General features: G+C 37.6%; 1 protein-coding gene and 1 non-coding gene across 5 annotated transcripts in view; one reads left to right on the top strand and one right to left on the bottom strand.

The window, feature by feature from the left end:
* PPP2R5E (protein phosphatase 2 regulatory subunit B'epsilon) overlaps positions 1-25,019 on the bottom strand; it is a 138,344-nt gene that overhangs the window by 90,667 nt on the left and 22,658 nt on the right. The window lies entirely within an intron of this gene.
* LOC138381212 (small Cajal body-specific RNA 20) lies at positions 3,262-3,393 on the top strand. The gene has a single exon (XR_011233123.1). It is a non-coding gene; the product is annotated as a small Cajal body-specific RNA 20 (non-coding RNA).

Genomic DNA, 25,019 nt, shown 5'->3' on the forward strand with positions numbered 1-25,019 from the left:
TTATGTCAATATATCCTTTAATAAGGAGGTTTCAAGCTGAATTGGCTCAAATATCACACACCATACTCTGACTTCTAAACTAGACTCTATTATTCACCCAAGCAGTATGTAATCATTAGATGATTATCAGTTCTGAGGCATCCAATGCCCTACTATACTTGTGTATTATTAGAAAGCCAATTTTGCCAGTTCATTTATTTTGTTGCTGTATTATTTTTCTTAATGAGCACACAGAACTCACTATCGACTGCTGGTAGTCACTGTTTTTCCATTCTTTCTTAGAAGTTCAAGTGCTTTCAAATCCATTAACAATTAGTCGTCATAAAATAATCTATACATTACTTATTCATGACATTCGTGAATAAGATCATATATTTAACACAAACTTAACTAAATAAGAAGCTACTTTATTATACCTGACCAGTGTCCACTAACAGCTGAAAACTAAGAACAGGATGAATCATTTTGATTATGAAGTATTAGGGTCTGTCTGTCTTATGACTTCATTACACACACACATACAAATCCAATATATCTTCATTTTTAAATGGTTATTTACATGGACCAAATCTCCCCACTTCCCACTTAATGAATGGGCTATTCTCAGGAGTGTCCTTCATGAAGGCCAATATCACCTAAATATTTGGAGTATACCCATGGAGCATCAGCCTCTGCACCATTTCATAAAGAAGAAAAACCATTCTCATTTAAAAATTAAAACAGCGTACAAGAATACTACTATGTATAATTCACATCTGCCTCAGTCAAATTCAATACACCACCTAAAAGCAAATGTGCAACGCAGTAATATTAAATAATATAAATAACCACCATTTATTGAATACTCAATACATTCCAGGAACTGCCAACTCGCTTTAATGATAAAAAAAAAAAAAAAAAAATAGCAGCTAACATTTATTGAGTCTTTATAGTGACCCAGGCAACAATGTTCTATGTGGTTTAGAAATTTATCTCACATCATCCTTTGCAAATGGAGAAACTAAGATACATAGGGACTAAATATTCCATCCAAAGTTACACTGGCAGTTAGGGAGAAACCTAGCACCAGTGCTGCTGTTCTTGCTTCCTCATGCATAGTCAAATAGGCTAATGTAAGTAAAGTGCTTAGAACAATGTCTGGCACATGATAAACAATAAATACTAGTAATTATTACCAGTATTATTCAATCTTTATAACAATCATATAAAATAAAAACAGTGGGGAAAAAATGAAGAAAGCAAGAGGAAATGGGAAAGACAGAAGGAAACAGACCAATAGGCAATACCTCCGGGATAAAAATGAAAGTCAAAGCTTTGACAAAGAATGACCAAGTTAAATGACACCTGGTCAAAGGTTTTATTTTAATTTTTGTATTAAAATGTCTTTTTCTATCATTTTACTGATTCATTTTTATAAAAAAAAAAAGAAAGAAATGCAGGGACAGAGAAAGTAGATGGGAAGGGGAAGGGAAAAGGGAATAAGAAAAAGAAGAAAAAGAGAAGTTAGACACATTACCTGTAAAACTTAACTGCCAAATAAATGCAAATATTAATTTTAAGGCAGGCCCTTTCAAAGAAATGCATAAATGTAGGGTAGTCATAGGTCTCTAATCTATATAATACAGGATCCTCCTGAAAAAGGTCTTAATAAAAATGTACGCTGGAGTTACAAACCCAAAACTTCACATAAGAGAAACCCTGAATTCCCACTGATACTGCTCTTAAGCAAAACATGGGCAAATGAACCAATGATTATGCTTTGGGATCCTTCAAATATTCACTTGAGGCTGCTTTTCCACTTCAAATGGGGAAATCAAAAAAAAAACAAAAACACATAGCTAAACTTCATTTACTACTTGCCTCATTTAATACTTGGTCACCTGCTGAAACTACTAATAAAGAAACCAAAGAAGGGCAAATTGAATAAAAGTTTTTATGATGTAGATTTCTATCCTGTAGAACCAAACACTGGGATTATTTTCAAATGACTTGCTAACCATCCAACAACAACTTCTGGTCCTTGACAACCTAACATCCAACCTCTTCTTTGGGAGAATGAGGAAATTGAAACCCAGAGAGGTTAAGTTAAATAAAGCAGCAGAACAATTCAGGGGAAAGCAAATGCACGCTGGAATCAGACACACTTGGAATAGAATCCTGGTTCCGTCACTGACTAAATGTTTCCTCAGTTTCTTTATCCAGAGCTTTCTTATAACTTATGGAAAATAACCACCAGGCAAAAAATACATTAAATTCTTACCATTCGCTGTTAAATTAAAAAATATAAAAGTAACACACATAACCAGAAGACCAGGAAACTCTGGTCGACGACGGCCAAGCTGGCTATCATTTTTCAGACTTTTGGTGTCAGGGTCCTTCACATTCACAATTACTGAGAAACTCAAAGAGTTTTTTTTTTTTTAATCTGAGTTATATTGATCAATATTTATCACATTAGAAATTAAAGCAGAAATTTTAAAATATTAATTCATTTAAATATAATAATTGTAAATATTTTTTTAAAACTACATTTTCTCAAGACGAGAGCAATAGCTCATGCCTGTAATCTCAAATACATGAGAGGCTGAGGCAGGAGGATAACCTGAGTCCAGGAGTTTCAGGTTACAGTGATCTACTATCACACCACTGTACTCCAGCCTGGGCAACAGAGCAAGATCCTGTTTCTAAAAAAAAATTTTTTTAATTAAAAATTTTTTTTAATTTCTGAAAAGCTATATTTTCCCAAAAAGTGAGAAGAATGGCACAATTTTTACATTTTTGTAAATTTCTTTAATGTCTGGCTTAATAAAAAGCAACTAGATTCTAAAACCCACTTTAATTTCTTGCAATTGCACACACCATGTAACTTCTGGAAAACACAGTACACTCATGAGAGAACGAGACTGAAAGGCATATAATGACTTAGTATTATTACAAAAATAGTTTTGACCTCACAGACCCCTGAAAAAGTCTCAGGGACCTTCAGAGATCCCCAAAGCATACTTTGAGAATGACTGGTCTAGGGTATGATGCACACCTCAGAATCCATGAGAACCTGACTCCATTGCTGACTTACCGTGGTAAGAGATTAAATCACTTAACCTCCTCTGAGATCCCAATCTCCTTCTCACTAAAGAAAATATTAAGAACAATATCTGTCTCCAGTCTGTTATTCCCAGACTTCATAATAAAGATGAAAACACACAGAGACATACTCTGAGCTCTCTGGAAGATTAATTCCCCTATAAAGTCAACTTCTAAGGCCTCTCACCCATGCGATTGTGGGGGGTCCCTTTTCTCCTCTGTCAAGGCTGAAAGCCAAGATCAGCCCTCGAGGATCATCGTCAGGACTACCGCGAGCTGGGCAGCCTTGTTTTCCTACCTCAGACGCTTGCAGTTAAAAAAAAAAATTTTTTTTTTAATTAAATCAATTTCTCAGATGCTATTCAGGTAAAAGAAAGCTCCACCTGTCTGTCCCTGAACATTCTCTTCTGTTCACTCAGCACCTAACTCAAACTGACCGGTTTATCTGCCCACACTTAGAATAAAGACACTGAACAAACCTACCTTAATTATTTGGTACAATAAAAGTAAGAAGGGGCTGCCTGTTTAATTCAGTCTATATAACACCTAGCACGGTACTGACAGAGAATTAAAATTCTTTCTGACAAATCTTAAACTAAAAAGGATAGTCTTTGAAGATAGAAGAGTCTGAAAAAAAATTCCCCCTGAGAATGTTCCGGGACAGACGGGTGGAGCTTTCTTTTACCTGAATAGTATCTGAGAAATTGATTTAATTTGCCCAGTGCATACTGGGAATTGGGCCCTGAACATATAAGCACTTATTCCTTCAACAAATATTTCTGAGCATTTTCTAGGGATCAGATGCTGTTGTCGGCAATAACAATGCAGCAATGAAAAAAAAAAGAGATGAAGATCTCTGTCCTGGTGGAGTTTAGGTCCTAGCAAAGGGGATCAGGTAATAAACATTATCAATCAGAACATTACACAGTATGTTGAAAGGGAGCAAGTGCAGAAGAGAAAAGGCAGAGCAAGAAAAGGGAAATGGGGGGGCACAATTTTAAACAGGGTGAGCTCAAAGACTTGTGAAGACAGATAATAAAAGATAAACTTAATTACAAAATCAACATAATAAGCACTACAGGAGATTAAGGCTCAGTGGGGAGGAGAAGGAGAAGACACTTAATTTAGGCCTCATAAAGGAGGTGATATCTAAGCCAACTGTGGAGAGAGCAAAAGAAGTTGGCCAGAAGCACAAGAGGAAGAAGGGCTCTCCAGGCTGAGAGGACAGCTGATGGGAGGGCACAGAGAGGCACAAGAGCCCAGTGCATTCGAAGTAGCTCCCTGCAGCTCTAGCCTGGCAAACCTGGGAGCCAGACACAGCTAGAGATCATGCAGGGGTCAGATGAGAGGGAGCCAAAGGAGCACTCTACCAGCTCCTGCAGGCAGCTCTGTGAAAGGTGGCTCCACCAGGGCCAGGCTAGAGGCAGAGACCTACTGAGACTCCCACAACAGGAAGAAAGAGGAGAGAGCAGAGCAGTGATAGGAGAAGAAGAGGGCAAGACAGACTCAAAAAGCTACTGAGCAGCTAGAAGCAGGAAGACTCAAAGCCCAAAGCAATGAAGCTTAGGCCACAAAGAAGATGGCGCCACTCCCTAAAATGCGGAAACCCAAAATAAGAGATCCTATGGTTATTTGGAGCACACTAAATTTGAAGTGCCTATGAAAGGTACCATGGAGTAGCTAGAAATGCAAGTCTGGATTGGAGAAAATTCAAGCTGAAGACATCAGAATGGATATGATCTCTCTCTCTCTCTTTCTCTCTCACAAACACACAGAGGATTATATCAAGTATAAAAAAGAGCACCAAGAACTTTTAATCATTCCCTTTTTCAGAAAGAATTTGCCTGCATTAACGCCACTATTACTTTTTCATCTGTATTAAGCATGCACTAAGTCAAATACCCACAAGTGCCCCAAAGCAAAAAAGCAGCTTCTTAAGAATGAGGCTATTACAGATAATTTTCAGAAACACAAGAAGCAATGTTATAATTCAAACCAAAGAGAAATATTCAGAACCTACTCAAAAGATGAGGAAGGCCAGACACAACAAGTTCTAAATCCAGACCAAATATATTTTTGAAGTCTTTCACAATTTCCTTAGGCTAGTAAAAGACATGGAGAGGTTGAAAAACACTATCAAAGTACCACGAAGTTCAATTTTGATGGCCTAATATTTCAATAATTCACAATGAAAACACATAAGCCAATAATTTCTTTTAAATATGCAGGAATCCTAAGTAGCAAAGAACAACTGGCCACAGCAAACTCAACAAGTTTGCTCATCTTTCCTCGGAGGCAGCACTTTTGACCATACTTCTGTATTAAGGAACAATGCAACGCTTCTTATTTTAAAAATTAGGCTAGGTGCAGTAGTTCATGCCTGTAATCCCAGCACTTTGGGAGGCCGAGACAGGACGATTGCTTAAGGTCAGGAGTTCAAGACCAGACTGAGCAACATAGTGAGATCCCATCTCTACAGAAAAATAGAAAAATTAAATGGTGGTATGTGCCTGTAGTCCCAGTTACTTGGAAGGCTGAGCCAGAAGGATCACTTGAGCTCAGGAGTTCGAGGTTGCAGTGAGCTGTGATCACACCACTGCCCTCCATCCTGGGCAACAGAGCAAGATTCTGTCTCAAAAAAAAAGTAAAAAGTAAAAAATAAATAAATAAAATTAAATAGCTTTTCAGCACTTTAAGAGAAGGAAAGAAAAACACTTACTCCTGAAGCAATAAATATATCCAAATTCAACAGTCATTTCTTTAAACAGCTTTTTTACCTGCCTTGCTTTTACAGAAGTAAATGTTCTATCCAAATGAAGCATCAATTTCTTTTGTATAATTTTAGCCTGATCTCTCTCTGATTCATAGAAGCGCTGGTACCGCTATGTTCAAAAAAAAAAAAAAAAAAAAGCATACTGGCAACAATATGAACTAAGAAATGTGAATGCCCTCTTCCATGTTTTTTTGGTTGGTTGTTTTTTGTTTCTTTGAGATGGGGCCCAGGCTGTCCCTCAACTCCTGGGCTCAAGCTATCCTCCTGCCTCAGCCTTCCAAGTAGCTGAGGCTATAACTATAGGCATGAGCCACCATGCCTGGCCATGTTGTTTTTAAGGTAGAAAAAAACCCATAAAAGTCTATAGGTGTTTTCATTTGTAGTAATACATAAGATTTAATTAGTTATTATCTGTGTGGTTGTGCACTGAGGCTATAACTATAGGCATGAGCCACCATGCCTGGCCATGTTGTTTTTAAGGTAGAAAAAAAACCATAAAAGTCTATAGGTGTTTTCATTTGTAGTAATACATAAGATTTAATTAGTTATTATCTGTGTGGTTGTGCATATACTGACAAACATTTACGATGGACAACTAACTGCCCAAAGGCATTTCCTCTAAAAAATATAACGTAATTACATTTAGTTCTAGCTCCTCTCTCCCTAACCCTCTTCTTTACTTTTCTCTTCTCCTCCCCTCTGACTTCACTTCTCTCCTCCCTCCCTTTCTCTCTCTCTCTCTCTCTCTCTCTCTCGCATTCAAACACACACACACTGTCATACATAAATATCGATTATGTATACATGCCAGTACTCTTATTTTGAAATGTATACTAAATTACACACACACTAGATGTAAAATCCCATCATGAAGTATTTACCAACACTGTCATTAGGGTTATACCAGAATACAAAGCTGCAAAGCACATGAGATCCACAGTACTCCACTGTTTCCCACCCCTCCCATTTCCTTCCCCACCATCCCATATAAACTCTAAACTCCTGCCCAACTGTTACCTGTGGCTCAGCTAAAAGACCCCACACAAGCTTCACTCCCCTGGTCCGGACACCTCAAATGCCCCTTCCTTCTCCAGCCTCTCCACCCATCCTTAGAGCCCCCTCTCAAAAGTCACTTTTTTCATAAAGACTTTCCTGGCTGATTCCCCTAACCTGATGTGATCTCTCCTTCCTTTGAGCTGCAGAGGCCCCCTGCTCACACCTCTCTTACAGTACTTAATTTGACTACACGATACAATAATATCTGCCCTCTTGGAATTATATACAATTATATTTGTGTCCCCGTAATACCTGAGAGACCAGGACATAACATGAGCACAGCTAAACTGTCTCAAATTCACGTGTTTCTGTAACAAATAATATATTTTCAATGCAGCTGCCCATAAAGCCACACCTGCACCCAGGCCCTCTAACAAGCATAGTTTCTACCTCAGGAAGAATCAGAGAAAGTTATTTGTCCAGAAAAGTAACAAAAAACCAATGTCCTAGTATTTTAACACATTGCCTCACTTTCCATAATGTCACCAGCTAAACACATTATTTGAAAGTGAAAATAAACATTAGCTCAAGTTGTTATCACATTTTAAAATAAGAGGAACTGTGATTTATTCCACTAGGAAATCAGATGTGGAATTAAAACAATTATCATTTACCCCCTCTTTTAAATTCCCCTGGTCTTTCTCCGGAGCTCCTAAATATTTTTGCTAGTAATACCAACAGATGTTTTGCTTCTTCAGCTTAGTCATTTCGAAAAGAAGCTTGAGAGTAGTTAAAAAGCAGAGGGAAATGGTAAGTGTGGATAAATGGATAGGGTCGGTGCCAATGACACGGGCATTCTGAAATCAATGTAATGGTTTCTGAAAAGCATTTCAGAGACTACCATATAAACCTGGAAGGTATATCTACGTTTTGAGTGTCTTAACAAATTTGTAATTTTCATCCTTTCTACTTCACAAATTGGTCTTTCAACTTTCAAAACATCTTTAAACCCAGTAATAAACTAAACTGCATACGCTGTATATATTTACTATGTCAAAGAATCCTTCCTGTTATTTCTAAAACTCAACAACATTTAATTTCAGGATTCCATCCTCACATTGATCATCTCAACACAATCCTTTTCTCTTAATTATCCTCTCAGATTCGGCCCAAATATTTTTCTCAGATTATTCCGACAGCTTTATTGCAACACCCTCAAAGTTTTGTTAATAATTTCCTCTTCCTTATTTGTCTTTCATATGATCTCAACTACTTCCTTATATTCTCCCTCATGTCCCCAAAATATTACATGGCATTAAGTGAGATATAAAACGGGGAAGCACCTTTTAAATTACACAGTATTACATAAATATTTTATTTCTATTATTCATTCTTGTCTCTTTGCTTCATTCCTTCATTCCACTCCCATCCATCTCATCATTCCCTATCCCCTACTTGGGACAATTTCTTCCAAGTGCTTTAGAGCTAAAGGACGCTGCCTGCCACTTCGCAGGAATTTAATAAATATTCATTCAGTGGATGATTTCAAAAGTTCCTAGACTCTCTTCATTCCCTCTAAACACTTCCCCAAAAGGCTTTTATGGAAGCTATCATGGAACTGTATTACTATATGACCATAAAGGACCTAAATGATTTTAATTTCTGGTTTTGCAGATGAAGAAATGGAAACCCAGAGAGGTTAACTGACTCACCCCAAATCACACAGACGGTTGGTTAATGACAGAAACAGAATCAGAATCCAGGTCTTCCAAGCTCTTCACTTTTGTATACTATTGGTGGTTTGTTTTTTTTGGCTTTGTGTTTTTGCTTTCATTTAGTTTTTTTTTTTTTCTTTAATTTTTGGGGGGAGTTTATTTCTGATTATAAAAATAGCATAGGCTCACTGAAGAACATTTGGAAAGCAAAAAATGAGTTAATTAAAAATTTGTTAATTCACTTTTCAGGTGTCACTGGCTCTCACATACCCTCACCCAATACAAACTATATTTGTCCCCAAACTCTGAGTTTCACTTAAATCCAACTTAGCCCTATGTTCAATGTGTAAAGCCATTAATGAAAACCATTTTCTTCTTCACAGATTTACATAGCACACTACGCTCAATGTTGGTCACCAAATACCAAAATTCTTAATTTCAGTTATCAATAAGCTTCCTGATGACACTAAGGTTCAGAATGTTTCTATCAAAGTATGTTAAAATTTAATTCAAGAAGTCATCTTCCTTTTCTTTGGGTGATGCTTTTCTCAGCTACACACCTATGTTTAAAGAATACACGTCATTAGAAAATTGGTATATGCACGCCACAGAAACACTGAAATCCAGGCCAATTTATGCCATCACCTACACTGCTGAAACATGACATGTTTCTGAGTTTGTGAGTTTTTTTAAGAGACAAGGTCTCACTTTGTCACCTAAACTGGAGTACAGCAGCACAAGCATAGCTCACTGTAGCCTCGAACTCCTGGGTTCAAGCAATCCTGCCACCCAAGTAGCTGGGATTATAGGCATGATGTTTTGAGTGGCCCAAACACAAACCCAGCTGTTCTGAGTATCTTAAATATAAACAGTTGAGGTTACCAACTATAAATATATGTATCTTTTCTTAAATTATGTGTATATGTTGAATTATGACTAGTCCTAATTGAGATATGTTGAAATATAAAATAGACGTGGGACTTCAAAGACCTAGTATGGAAAAAAGAATCTAAAATAACTCATTTTCATATTGACTACATGTTGAAATGATACCATGTTAGATATACTGCATTAAAGAAAGTATACTATTAAAATTAATTTCATCTACTTTTCTCCTTTTTTTATCTGGCTATTAGAAAATTTAAAATTACTTGTGTGGCTCTCATTTGTGGTTTGCATTATATTTTTACTGGAGAAATCTAAACTAAAGACAATGAAAGAAACAAAGGGAAGAAAGAAAGACAGCAAAAAAAACAAAGGGGAAAACTTCCCATTCCCTCCGACCTAGAATGAAGCAGGAATGCTCTGCTCTATGGTCATAAAAGAAACCCAGCCATTCTCTGTTCTTCAATAACATGACTTAACAGCTTACTACCTCTGAACAAGAATTACAAGTTTATCTTAAATAGCACTCTGATTTTTTACACTTTCATATATACTTCATATGCTTAGCCTAAACCTAAAGTGCCATGCAAAAGGAAGAAAAAAGAAGAATCTGCCTTATTTTCCAAGGGGAGAGCTTCCTTCTTATTCAAAAGGAAACCTACTTCTTGAGAATCTCTGCCCCAAGCAGCGGTTCTTTCCAATTAAGGACTCAAAAATTCCTGTTTCTCTCTTACATGATGGCTAATAATATAAGAAATGAGGCCAAATATAAAGGTACCCTTTAGAAAGACTTCCACTAAACAAGCAGTATTACATGTTATTAAGGCTCTGAGGCCTCTTGTGAAGATTTTTAAACGGTCATAACAGGTTTAAATTAACCCCATGGAAAGAATCTGACATTTTTAAAGGACCCGATGACTCAAAACATTCTTTTGGACTCTCCCAGCCTCTTCACTGGAAATGCACTCTGGACAGTCATACCAGTTATGCTAGCCCAGGTCAAGTACAAACTTGAAATGCGGAATAAGAATAGTTACCTTAGGCTCTCCCAGATCACTAAGTACTTTGTTTTTATTTGTTGGGTTTTTTGTTTTGTTTCTCGTTGGGGAGGAGGGTGCTATGTGTTTGTTTTACTTCTGCATTTGAGTGGAAAGGGGTACTTACTGGCAAAATAATGACAGCCAATTCTTCCAGGCCAGAAATTACCAGGAGCCTTACCAGAACACCGAAGTTGAGTCTTTTGAAAACTTTAATAGCCTCAGAGAAGATACCAGGCTTCACTTTACCAAGCTCTACCTAACTCTGCCTGCCTGTCCCTATCTCTGGGCACAACACAAAAAAAGCTAGAAATAGCAACACAAAGTCAACGGTAGCCAGCTGCTCTAGGTAAGGGATCCTGATATACTAAAGGTCAGCCTGGCACATAGCCACAAGAAATGGGGTAGAATCCATTTAAATAAAGGAATCAGATAATTTAAGGCAGAAAATACTCCAGAGTCTAATTCCTTTGTGTAAAGCAGGGTCTCTCAACCTCAGCACTGTTGATATTTCGGGCCAGATAATTCTTTATTGTGGGCAACTCCCTGGCCCGTCTACCACTAGATACCAATAGCGACCTCCTACTCTTTCCCCCTTCACCTTGCCCCCAGGTGTCACAACCAGGTCTCCAGACATTGCAAAATGTCTCGTGGGGGACAAAAGCACCCCCAGTTGAGAATCATTGGCATAAGGCAAAAGCACCTGAAAGCATCTGCATCAGCAGCCAAGGCAGCTTACTCTGTATTCAGGACGGCAAACTACACTTAAGTGGTTAGTCTTGCACACGTGGTAACAAATATTTGTACAAGTATTTCAGATGTTACCAAACATGAAAGACAGAAACACAATGAAGTATTCTAGGAGTATTAACCAGGCAAGCTTCAAATGACACAGGGTTCTTCAACTACAGTGGAGGTGATGCTTCTGCCTCCATAACTAATTTCGTTTGTAAACTTTTTAAAAAATCTTATTAACCAATAATGATGGTTAACTATTCAGAAGAGACGATGTTCCAACTCCTAAAATCAGGTTATTTGTTCTTTTTAAAAATACAGTTTTGGCCAGGCACAGTGGCTCACGCCTGTAACCCCAACACTTTGGGAGGCTGAGGTGGGAGGATCACCTGAGGCCAAGGGTTGGAGATCAGTCTGAGCAACATAACTAGACCTCAACTCTACACAAAAATAGAAAAATTAGCTGGACACGGTGGCGCACACCTATAGTCCCAGCTACTCGGGAGGCTGAGACAGGCAGATTGCTTGAGTGCAGGACTTTGAGATCACAGTGAGCTATGATGATACCATTGTACTCCAGCCTGGGCAACAGAGCAAAACCTTGTCTCAAAAAATAAATTAATTAAATCAAAATAAAGTTTTAGAATAAAAATTAGATACCATTTTCTGACCTATACAATTAGCAAAAAAATTAACAGAACTGAGAACATCTATGACAGCCTGAATGTAAGGAAAAGGTATTCTCAGATGCCCTTGCTAGAAATGTAAAATGCTACTTGCAAAGTAATTTGGTAGCATCTACCAAAGGTTTTCTATTTTATTCAGAATTCCACTTCTACGAATTGATCCTATAGATATACTCACCTATGCACATAGAAAGATATGAATTAAGCAACTCCTCTCCTCTCCAGTGCTGTTTAAAACAGCAAAAAACTGGAAATATCCCAAATGTTATCAATGAGGAAATGGTTCTAAATAAGTTATTACACAATATATTCGCACCTTGAAAGACTGTATAGCCATTAAAAAAAAGACAACAATATGACAAACTTTTAAGTAGGAACTGTTTGTAGAAATATATATAGTTGGTACGGTACTATTTTTGTAAAAATAAACATGCATATACATATGTATATGTAGACAAAAAGTCTGAAAGAATATACACTAATTTGTTTTCACTTTTTTGACAAGCATGTGTTTAAGATACAATATTTTTCAAGAACCAGACTTAAAAAAGACTTGCACTGTTCAATTTTCAAATTTAAGTCTTAAAGACTTTATTTGGTGAATGTCACTACTTCTATAAATCAAACTTTGTGGATCATTCATTCTATATCATACATTGCGTTGTATGGGTGTTTACCATTTATCCACCAACATTATGCTGACATTGCTGAGCCCTCAAAAGTAAGCCACTTAAGGCTTAATTAAATTTGGCAAACCAACCTCAAAGAGTTAAGAAACCTTACCCAGCTCCCCTCTTGAACCATAGCCAATCAACAACTAAAAACATGTACAGAGGGAAGTAGTCTATTTTAGTAGAATATTTTTAATAAATATTTATTAAATGCTTAACATTTAACTTACAGTTTAATTTAGCAGAATCTGATCATATGCAGTCAAATTTCAATGACTCTAATTTACCTTTTCAATTTATTCATCTAAACAAGCAAAACTTATTGATGTGACTATCTTCTCCTACTTAAATCTTAAATGAATAAGCAAAGAAGCCAAATGCCTGAAAGATTGACAGACCTGACAATAAAAATTAAAATCTCAATTCTAGATTTAGAATAAGAAACTATTTTATCTGGGTACACAATAAAAAATGCAGTTTTCCAATGAAATTTTCTGGTTATAAAATACACAGATACACACACTTCAAATGAAAATCTCAGGCACTCACCATAATAGCTATGGCCTTTAAACCACTCCAGTACCCCCCTCCCTTCCCCCCAGTTCTAGCCAGTTTAACGGCTTTTAAATGGAACATTCTAAATTGCTAAAAATGAACTATCTCTACTTCTTCCTGCTTACATTTTCCTATTTTCCCATGACATTTTAACCTTTATTCAGGCAGTTATCATCACAAACATACAATACCTGTATGATGCCACTTCTAAACATTTTACACAGAGATTCGTAAATGTGAGTGATAGTATTTCCTTTCCTTTCCAAGAATGACATGGCAAAAGAACTTTGAAGGTCCTTAGCCAATTAGAACTCTGGATCTGAAGACTGGCTCCACAGGATTTCCTAAAACTTGGCTCTCCATCAAAGGCCACAATGATTTTCTTTCTTAACTGCAAGTACCATCTATGGATTAACCATACAGCTCCTCCTCCAAAGGTAACTGACAAAATACAGGATAAGTAAGTATAAACAAATGAACCTGTTCAAGGTTTACAAAGAAACTGGAAAGGTAAATTAATGATGGATGCAAGCTGTCATGGAAATGTTCCTAATAATGGCCAGAAACATATTCATGTTAATGGCGTCGTCTGGTATCATACTTCTCGACTGTTTGATATTTCTTTTGTCATAAATACCAACAAATCTCACTTTCTTATTCACTTAAAATATAATACATTCAGTACCTGGTGAACTGGCAGTAACTGAATTCAGTTTCTATAGCTTATGTCTTTATTTTGAGCATGATGCCAATTCAGTCAACAATACTAACCACCTTATCATAAATGAAGTTAGTATCTTTTCTTTTTAACTTAGTTTTTTCAGGTAGGATCAACCAAGTCTCGAGGGCTTTTTGGAATGTTTGTTTTTTACACCTTGAAATCCAAAGGCCTAAATCTGTTAAAGAAACTAATAATGTAGTTTTTGTTAAGCGAAAAAGCAATGTTACTTAAATTCTGTAAGTTCTATAATACTCACAAAAGAAACTACTTAATTAAATGTATGCTTCTAAACAAATGTATACTATCAGGCAGCCCCTCTGGCCATTTCACTAACTTCTTGACATGGTTTTAGAGATGAATGTTTTTCAAGTTTTGTGTATATGAACTTTAGAAAGGTTTTAAAGTATACTTGGATCTCCATGTGATAGTAATTTTATCATTAATATCATTAAAGGAGATACAATGACAAAAGATTTTTATGAATTCAGTTAAGTGCTTTTTAATAAATCTTTAGTCACAAGCCCCTATATGCATTTGAAAAACACTAGTACATTTACACCCAAAGCCTTTTTTTTGAGACAGGGTCTCACTTTGTTGCCTGGGCTAGAGGACAGTGGTATCATGACAGCTCACTGCAACCTCAAACTCCTGGGCTCAAATGATCCTCCTGTCTCAGCCTTCCAAGTAGCTGGGCTTCACAGGCACGTTATCACCACGCCTGGGCAACTTTTCTGTTTTTTGGAGAGACAGGGTCTAAGGCCTACTATTTATTTATTTAGCTTGCAGTTTGGGGTTCCTTTAGGTGACTGAAGCCCTTACAACAACTTCTCGTACCTCTCCAGCATTCGTTGCCCACAACTGGGAACTGGCAAAAAATCTGAAATATAAAACTGCCTAGTTACAAGAACAGCTCTTTAAAGTAAATATTTGGAATCTTAAGTGAAAATTTATTGCATGTCAGGTACCAATATTTTCCCTCTATAAAACTGTAATTTAAAATTTAAAATCAAAATTAGTCACAAAGATCACTTATATACAGCCATTTACTTCATAGGCAATTTTTAAGAAATGCAACTGCTAAAAAGGCCTCAGGACACACTGGAACACACGATATGCCAGCTACCATTTCCACCATCAAAGAGGGAGGGTCGATTTTAGTCCTGAGTTCCACTGCCAAGACTCAGCATCTGTAACTAAAACCTCAATACAATTTTGAAGGTATCATGAGTCAGAGCTGCCTGAAAAGAGACAAATATACATGAGGGCAGAAATGTAAAAAATACAAATCATAAAGCAGCCACCTTACTGTGAAACGAGGAGCAACATGGCAGTAATAAGAATGAGAAAAAGAGCAGCAAAAATACAAATTCAGAGATTTCACTTCCATATCCTTACTAATGCACAGAGATTTAATCAATATTTGGTAATATCTTATTTGTTGTTATGATAAATAAATCACACAATTTTCACTGTGGATTAGCCACAAGAGACCATCTATTCTAGTACAACTGTCTCAATTTACGGATGAGCAAACTGGCCCAGAGAACTTAAGCGGCTTGTTCCAAGTCATTCAGCTGACTAGTAGCAAGTCATGATCCTGGATCTTCTGGTTCCTGGTCCAGCGTCTCCAGTTTTTTGTCTGGTATTTCACAATCCCTCTCACATGTTCTAATCTGGATTTGACTCGTTATTTATGTTGAATATTATTTTGACAATGTATAACCATTTTAAACAGATATTTCTCAAGCTTCATTTAACCATATCGCAGATCACTTAAATTAAGCCTCAGCAGTTTTCCCATCTACGTACGGAGGTGGTAGTATAGTGGTGGGTATGTTTTGGGCACTGTGAATTTTTCCTATAGGAACATAACTCGACTTTGATCTTAGAAGTCTATGAGAAACAAATGTGCTTAAAAAATTAGTTTCAAAAGCAACTTTTCACAAAACAAACGTACTTTAATGAAATAAAACTTGGTTTTCAGAAACCAATGCCCTAGACTTACTTTGATTTTAACTAAGTCACATGGGTACATCATCTCTCACTCAAATAAATATACCAAAGTGCCAAATGAAGATGCATAATTACACTGCCAAATGCTGCAGTTCTTTTCACCAACTTAGTCATTGTGACAGGAAATAGTTTACGATGACTAAATTCTAAACTCGGGATTTAGGACACGATATTAAAACTGACCTAAATAATTTGTATGTACTTATAAGGTTAACTGGTAGCAATACAGACACAATAAACACTAATATGGAAGACTATAAAATGAATCAATTAAAAATATGACAGATCCTAGTGTAAGAACAGCTAAAATTTGTAGAGTACAAGTTAGAGCCAGAAACAGCTTTAAGGGCCTTCTACATGTTAACTCACTTAGTTCTTACAACCCTATATGTTTTAATATATGTACTATTATTATCTCCCACTGTACAAATAGGAAACCAAAGCAGAGACAAATTAAATGACAAGTCCACAGTCAGACACTCGAAAGAAAGAGAGCCAGAATTTAAACCTAGCCACTATAATTCTATAAACTGCATAGAAAATGTTAACAAGATATAATGATGGCAGAAATTTTACATGAAATGTCCAAAATAGGCAAATCTAGAGATACAGATAGATTAGTGGTTGTTTGGGCCTAGGGAGGAGGGTAGAGAGGGGAGTGGAGAATGATGCTAATGGGTCCATAGTTTCTTTCTGCGGTGATAAAAATGTTCTAAAATTAGACCATGGTAATAGTTACACAACTCTGTGAATATACTAAAAATGAATGAATTATACATTTTAAATGGGTGAACTGTAGGATGTGGGAATTATATCTCAATAAAGCTGTTAAAAAATGTGGTCATATATATTCAAAACTAAACCATACTCAAAAAAAAATAGGAGAAGATGGTTAAGGTGTTAGTATTAGAAGAAACATTATGAATTCTCTATTTCTGTAACCTTAAAATTATTTTCAAATGAAAGTTTTGGTTTGTTTTTTTTTTAACAGAATCATCAACACAGCAAGAAGTGGAGGGCCCCGGATTTAGAGCACCCGTAACTCCCCTTATCTAGGTAATGAGAGTGACAGGGCCCATCCTGCTCTCACTTGCCATGAGTACCCAATGAAAGATGACAGAATGAAAACACTCTCAAAATAATCAAATGCCACATATAGGAAGGATGTTACCATGCTGAGATTTTATAAAATCAGAATCATCAGTAGGAAATTACAATAAGGCAGCTGAAAGTTCATGAAATACAGTAATAGTGATAATAAACACCTAGTTCGTAGTGAGCACTCACTATGCCACACTGTTCTCAGACCTACCCATCTACTAGGTCACTTAATCCTCACAATAACTCTATAAGACAAATACTATTATTATTAGCCCCATTTTACAGAAGCAGCAACTGAGGTACTTGCCAAAGGGCACACACTGAGCTGGGGTATGAATTCAAGCAATAAGGCCCCAAAGTCCATGATCTTAGCCCACTTTGGATACTGCCCCTAAGGCAAAAAGAAGAAACATTTTTTTGAGAACAATTCATTCACCATTTATTCAACTCACTCTACTCATTCACCTAGGCCCTATACAAGGTAAACAAGATACAGTCATGGCCCTCAGGGAGCTTAGTGGGGAAAGCAGGCAAGTAAACCCTATAGCCAATGTGAGAAGAGTGCTCCAAGAATGCCGGGGACGTTATAAGAGTTCAGGGAAGGGGCACCTCCCTAAAAGCCAGCAAAGCTACAGGAGGCTTCCTGCAGGTGATATCTGAACTACACTTTGTCAGATCAATAAGAGTTCACCAAGAAGAAAAGGAGGAGGAAGAAGACAGCCAGGATAATGGAAGAGATTATCAATGAAGCAAGGCCCAGAGACATGGGAGAGAAACCCAGGACACAGACAGAAAAATAAATTTACTAAACAGGAAAAGGAACACCTTCCCCAGTGAAATAAGAGGGAAGACGAAGTTCAAGACAATTCCTATCTGCTGGCCATCACAAAGGAGATGCGGGGTGGCAGGGCATGGTGAGAAGTAAGAAAAGAAACAGGGTCGAACCGAAGACTATCCATCAAATTAATCTTTTGTGTTATCTTACAGATGGGAATAAATCCAAACTGTGACTCAAAGGGGTTAAGGTCTTGCTAAGGGTAACACACAGGTAGAAAGCAGCAAATCTCCAAGGCCTGTTCTCTTCTACTATATTATACTCCTTCTACCAACTGCTGTCAACCTATGTATTGACAATTAGCAGTTATTCGGATTCTTATCTACCTGGAAGATGGGAAGGATGAAAGGCAACTGGAGAAATGTACACATTATGTTGTAAACCATCATTCTCCAAAATGCAGAGCAGCTGAACACTCTGCTTCCCCAAACCACAAGCAAAAATGCTCTGGCTCAGTTTTCAATAATTAAAAAAAACAAACAAACCAAAAAACACCTCAGTGGTTCCCAAAATGGATACGTAGTTTATTGAAGCAAAAGCATATACTACCTAATATTCTCAAAGCACTGATTTATATTCACAAGTTCTGTCTTGTGGTTCAATCAGGCACTGATCTAACCAGGAGATATACTACTAATTAGATAAGCCAATTACTCAATTTGACTTGATAAAAAGGCATTAATATAAATTACTCATAGAGATGGCTTGCTAAACTTTTACTAGACTAATTAAATTACTATGCTGGGATAGGACAGAATCAACCTGCCAAAAATTTTTTTTCTATTTACAAATAAATTCAGAATTATTTTCAAGATCATCAGCCCATATAAGCATAGTCGCTGCTGCCGCCACCAACCCTACCCCCCACAAAAAACTTCAAGAATACACACCAAAATCATCTCTGGAGCTGAGAGTATGGGTAACTTTTATATTCTTCTGTAATGTTCATCTGTATTTTCTATAATAATACATGCATGATTTTTGTCATTTTTAAAAAGATTTTTCTTTCTTTAAGAAAAAGACCAAAAACCACATTCAGCTAGTCACATATTAACAATTTTTACTTTCTTGTAATCTCCTTTTGGAGGGGCGGCAAGACTCAGAAAATGTTAGTTCAAGGCTTGTAACTAAAATCTTCACATCAAAATCTTTAGCAACTGTACATTCCATAAGTCAACATTCAATGAATAGTTTTAATGGTTTAATTTTAATGATTTGGGGTTTTGTTTGTTTGTTTGTTTTTGTTTTTTTTAATTGAGACAGGGTCTCACTCTGTTGCCTGGGCTGGAGTGCAGTGGCAATATCATAACTCACTGAAAACCTGAAACTCCTGGGCTCAAAAAATTCTTCCCCTTCAGCCTTCTGAGTGGCTGGCACTACAAGCACGTGGCAGCACACCCAGTTAATTTTCTTACTTTTTGTAGAGATTGGGTCTCACTATGCTGCCCAGGCTGACCTCAAACTCCTGGCCTCAAGCAATTCTCCCACCTTTGCGTCCCAAAGTGGTTGGACTACAGGTGTGAGGCATCACACCTGGCCTTTAATGGTTCTTAAAACATTATTTGTCACATACAAAAATGTAACAGAAAATGAAGCACTGATGGAAAAAGAACTCTAAAAATTTTTTTCCCCAATATTCGACAAATTTAAGACCGTGTGGCCAATCTTAAATAATCTTAAATCTGCTAGTGCAGTTCTCTTCTAAATAAAAAATAAAATAATATACTACCATATTTTTCTAGTATATGAAATTGATAAAAAAAAAAAAAATTAGAAGAAATAAGGTTGGGCGTGGTAGCTCATGCCTGTAATCCTAGCACTCTGGGAGGCTGAGGCAGGAGGATCGCTTGAGCTCAGGAGTTCAAGACAAGCCTGAGCAAGAGCAAGACCCCGTCTCTTAAAAAAACACAAAATTAGAAGAAACAAGTTGAATATAAATACTTACTCAGTGCTAAGAAACACACAAAAATTTGAGATTACTCCTACTTTCAAGGCCTTTAACATCTTACTGAGAGAAATGGATTATCTTTTACATTAAAAGATAGAGGAGCTGGACACAGTAGTGTGTGTCAGTAGACCCAGCTACTCAGGAGGTTAAGGCAGAAGGGAGGGAGGGAGGAAGGGAGGAAAAAAGAAAGGAACAGAGGAAAGGAGGAAGGGAGGAAGGAAAGGAGAGCCAACACATAACATTATGCAGTGTACAACCTATAAAGCTGTACACGGGAACCTTGAAAGATATAACTAGTAAGGCAGGGCAATATATGGGAATGACCCAATAAGGAATACAGACCATAAATAAAAAATTACATACTCAATACCTACAAGAACCTAATATGGAAAGTTGGCATTTTTTTTAAAACTACCATATATACAGAGGAGTTTCTAAGGAAAGGTATCCCCAGCGTGAGCTAGGCCAGACAGAGAAAGCTTCTCAGGAAGCCCGCCTCTTGAGTTGAGCCCTAAGGAGACAGAAGATGGATTTCCATCTTAGAGGGAATGAATAGAGCAAAGGCACTGAGGCCATCAAAGAACATGGGTTGCGAGGCAGCAGGCTGGGAACAGGCCCGCTGGCCTACATAGAGGTTAGAAAAGAGCACTGTGGGTGCTTCCAAATCAGTGTCCGGTCTGTGGCTCACAGCATCCCAACCATCTGGCCTGCACATCCCCAGGCAAGATATACCGAATCAACAATGTGAATCAATTCCTCAGATGGTTCGTATGCCCAGTGAAGTTTGAAAGCAACTGTTCCAGAGCAAAGGAGGTAACATAACCAAAGAAGTAAGTGCAAAAAACAGTATATTTAAATCACATGTTAGCGTTGCCAAGAAGACAGTTGTTTTAAAAGATGTTCTAATATTCCTGACCATTATCCTTCCCAAAAGCATTTTAATTTATTATATACGTTAATAAATTTCCCATTTAAAAATCAAATAATCTATCTCCTCTTAAGTATAATGAAAATACAAGAATTGCAAGAGGGCCTTGAGAGCCCTTATTTAAGAGGTTGGCATGGCAGAATGTAAAGAGAACCATTTGGAAAAACCCCAATCAATCCAAAATCTGCTTTACTAGGATAAGTAGAGTCCTGGTTTTAAAAGCAAAGCAAAACAAAACAAAAAAGCTCTTTGAGGTTCTGATTAAGCATGCAGTACCAAAATCACATGCCAGTGTCCTCTGAGTGCAAAATTTGAATATATAACTTCATTATTCAGAAATGAAATCTGTTTAAAGAGCTAGGGAATATGAAAAGTTCTTAACTCTCTAAGCTACTTCCAAATTACTCCTCCAAATGAAGAATCAGCCACAGGTACAGATTATTCCTACCACAATACCTGAGTAGCCACTTACATCCAAGACCTGTACATATTGTGTAGATTATAAATTTCAAAGCTCTGATTTCTCCAAATACCCTTCATGTTTTCTCAGCAAGCAGAGTTTTCTTGGCAATCAAAAGAACCCCATCTAAGAAGTCAATCAAGTAATTCCTGAGAACTATTTACTCAGTATATTAGAAGTTTGGGCGAATTAAATTTTAAAAACATAGCTTACAGTCCAACTGGGGCGAGAAAACCAACACCCATGAAAAGCAACATTCTGTAGAATGCAAGTGCCTTGCCCATCTTAGTCACATTTTATCCCCAGGGCACAGCATAAAGAATGTATTCAATAAACATTATTAAATAAATGCCGTCTTAGTCATCTTTGACACTCCACCATCTAGCCAAGCTCCTCATACAGTGTTTGCTGAGTGAACAAATGATACCATGCTGTTCACATGAATATGTCTTATATGACTTAGGTTAAGAATATAGGGATCAGCAAGGACTAAAGTAATCAAGAAATATTTCACAGGGAAGAAAAAATCTTGAACCATGAAATCTTAGAGTGATACTAAGATCATTTCATCTGGTAACTCCAAAAGAAGTTTCCAAAGACGCCAAGGGCAGCTTCACGCCTCTAAGGTTAAGAAGATAATTAAACTTGGTAATGACTACTTTAAAATTGAGGAAATCCACATAATCAGTGGTTAGTATGATACAGTAATAATAACAACCTGCTCACACACTGAACACTTCACCACTCAGTCTGTTCTCCCCGCCCCATCCCCACACTCAAAAGACCACGCAAGGAGGCTGTGTTCTTAGGGCCAGCCCATCTCCAAACACTCCTTGATGGAGTCTGGACTGCAAGCTGGAGAATATCTTTTTCTGAGGATTTAACTCCTCACAGCCTTCTGCATAGACTCTACAATCTTAATCTGAGTTGGTTCATGAAAACTGAAGACCAACAACCTAGACCAGATGCATCCCTTCTTTCACGTGATAGAGTTCCACAGAGAAATGCACGCACTATCTCCAGCAATATTCAGTGACCACCTTATAGTGACCACCTCATACTACCATATCGCACATGTCAGAAACTCAGCTGGGAACATAAAAGACATAGCACCTGCCTCCCAAGCTATCACTAGGTAAATCTGTAACTTTGGAATTTACAAATAAATTACAAAATGGCATGGGGAATATTGTAACAAATATGAAAAAGTATACACTCTAGTAATCCAATAGAGGAAATGACAACTTTGTATAAAAAGTCAGGCAAGGCTTTCCAGAGAGTAGTATTTCTTTCATTCATTCTTTCAACAAATATTTACTGAACATGTACTATGCTCCAAAGAACACTATCCAGGGAAGGACAACCCACTGAATGGAAGAAAACATTTGTAAAACATGTATCTGATAAGAGACTTTGTACTCAGAACATAAAAAGAACTCATACACTTTAACAATAAAAAGACAACCCAAAAGCAAGCAACGGATTTGAATAGACTTCTCCAAAGACACACAAATGGCAAATAAGCACATGAAAAGATGCCCAACCTCATCAGCCATCAGGAAAATGCAAATCACACCCAATACAATGGCTACAATCAAAAAGGCAGAAAATAACATGTTGGCAAAGATGTCAAGAAATTAAATCCCTCATACATTACTAACAGGAATGTAAAAGGGTGCAGATGCTATGGAAAACAGTTTGGCAGTATCTCAAAAAGTTAAACACAGAGTTACCATATGACCCAGCAATCCCCGTCCTAGGTATTTACCTAAGATAGCTGAAACTATGTCCACACAAACTTCAACATGAATGTTCATAACAGCATTATTCATAATAGCCAGAAAGTGGAAACAACTCAAATGTTCATCTACTAACAAATGGATAAACAAAATGTGGTTCAATGGAATATTATTCAACCATAAAAAAGGAATGAAGTACTGACACAGGCTACAACACGGAAGAATCTTGAAAACATTATGCTGAGTGTAAAGTTACTCATAAATGACCACATATTGTATGATTCTGCTTATATGAACTGTCCAGAATAGGCAAATCTATAGACAGAAAGATTAGTGTTGCCTAGGGCAGGGATGGGGAGGGCAATGAGGGGTGACCTATAATAGCTACAGAGTTTCTTTTAGGAGGGATGAACACGTTCTAAAATTAGTGGTGATGATTGCACAACCCTGTGAATATCCTGAACACTGAACTGTACACTTTAAATGGGAGAATTGTATGGTACATAGATTGTATCTCAATAAAACTGTTAAAACAAAAAGCAGTAAGAAAGGGGTTGGGTGTTTTAGGTCCGGGTAGAGAAAGACGTGTGAACAGGGGAAAGGAGCAGAGAAGTGGCAGGAACCTCCTTAGAAATGAAGCTCAGAAACAGTACACTGCCTGGATTAGAACAGGAGTATTAAACATACGTCCAATACTTCCCGTTCCAGGCCACTGCAGGCTGGGGGCAGGGGACCTCAGTAGCTCAGGTAAGCAGAGAGCACTAAGGGACTATCAATGGGCTTTCCAAAACTCTCAAGATGGATGCCAGAAAGGACTTGGGGCTTAAAAGAGCTGGAAGAAGCAATGAGGGGCCTGCTGTGAGTAGGAAGCCCCTTCTAAAAACCTCTCTTTCCTGGCATCCAATGACCCTAATTGTTAAAAACCTTGCTCCTGGATTAATCTAAGGAGGCCAGCAGGGGTTCCTTCCAGAACCCATAGGAGAAACATGGCACTTCTCCCTTGGAACAGTTAACTTTACTAAAAACATCAATGTTTAGAATGAAAAGAAACTAATATATTATGAAATGTAAAAATTTCTAAATGTTTAAAGTAAAACACAAGACTTCACAGAAATTGCAGCAAGGGTAATTCTCTTATGCCTAGGGACATCTCAGTGGCTAAGTGTGAGAAGCATCACCCCAGGGATCTATCATAAAGCAACAGGAAGAACTCTATTCTTCCAGAGCCTTAGTCTGTATTAGTTTGTATCATTCCCCTTTCTAGCAATCTAGCTTGAGTGGCTCCTAATGCCTTTGGAATCCAAAGCAATTGCCTGATCCAAGCCTGCAAGCCCTCACTCCACCCCCAAATCACTCACTCACACACACACACACACACACACACACACACCAGCATTCTCTTCCTGCACCAGTAGCTGTCAGTCCCCATTGCCAGGTGTGTGCTTTTCCCTCCTTGCATACCTCACACACCTCTTTGGAGCCACTGTGCACATAAAATGCCCCTGCCATTCCTCTCCAGACCACCCCACTCACTGTTCCCCGCAGCTGCAGTCCTTGTGAATGCTATGACAGCCCCTTCTGCCTGTCACCCTTCTTCCTGTCCCTCTCACAAATTACCTGTGTGTCTGATGTTTTCATAGGGCCTAAATGGCACATAAGACTATGCCCTAGGAGCCCATTTAAGCCCTTCTGGTATCATCATTTTCCTGAATTCTTGAGAAAATACGCCTTCTATATACATTAGCTAACATTTCTTAAGCATCTACAATGTACCTTTTATAGTGGTAAACCTTTTACACATATATGACTTCACTGAATCTTGACAATAACCCTAAGATATAGGCCCTCTCAACACCCTTTTTTACCACCAAAAATACTGGGACAGAAAGGTTAAATAACTTATCTAAGGCCAGGCGCAGTGGCTCACGCATGTAATCCTAGCACTCTGGGAGGCCGAGGCGGGAGGATCGCTTGAGGTCAGGAGTTCGAGACCAGCCTGAGCAAGAGCAAGACCCCATCTCTACTAAAAATAGAAAGAAATGATCTGGAAAGCTAAAAATATATATAGAAAAAAATTAGCCGGGCATGGTGGTACATGCCTGTATTCCCAGCTACTTAGGAGGCTGAGGCAGAAGGA

Source organism: Eulemur rufifrons, chromosome 2, assembly GCF_041146395.1.
Source record: "Eulemur rufifrons isolate Redbay chromosome 2, OSU_ERuf_1, whole genome shotgun sequence".
Lineage (NCBI taxonomy): Eukaryota > Metazoa > Chordata > Mammalia > Primates > Lemuridae > Eulemur > Eulemur rufifrons.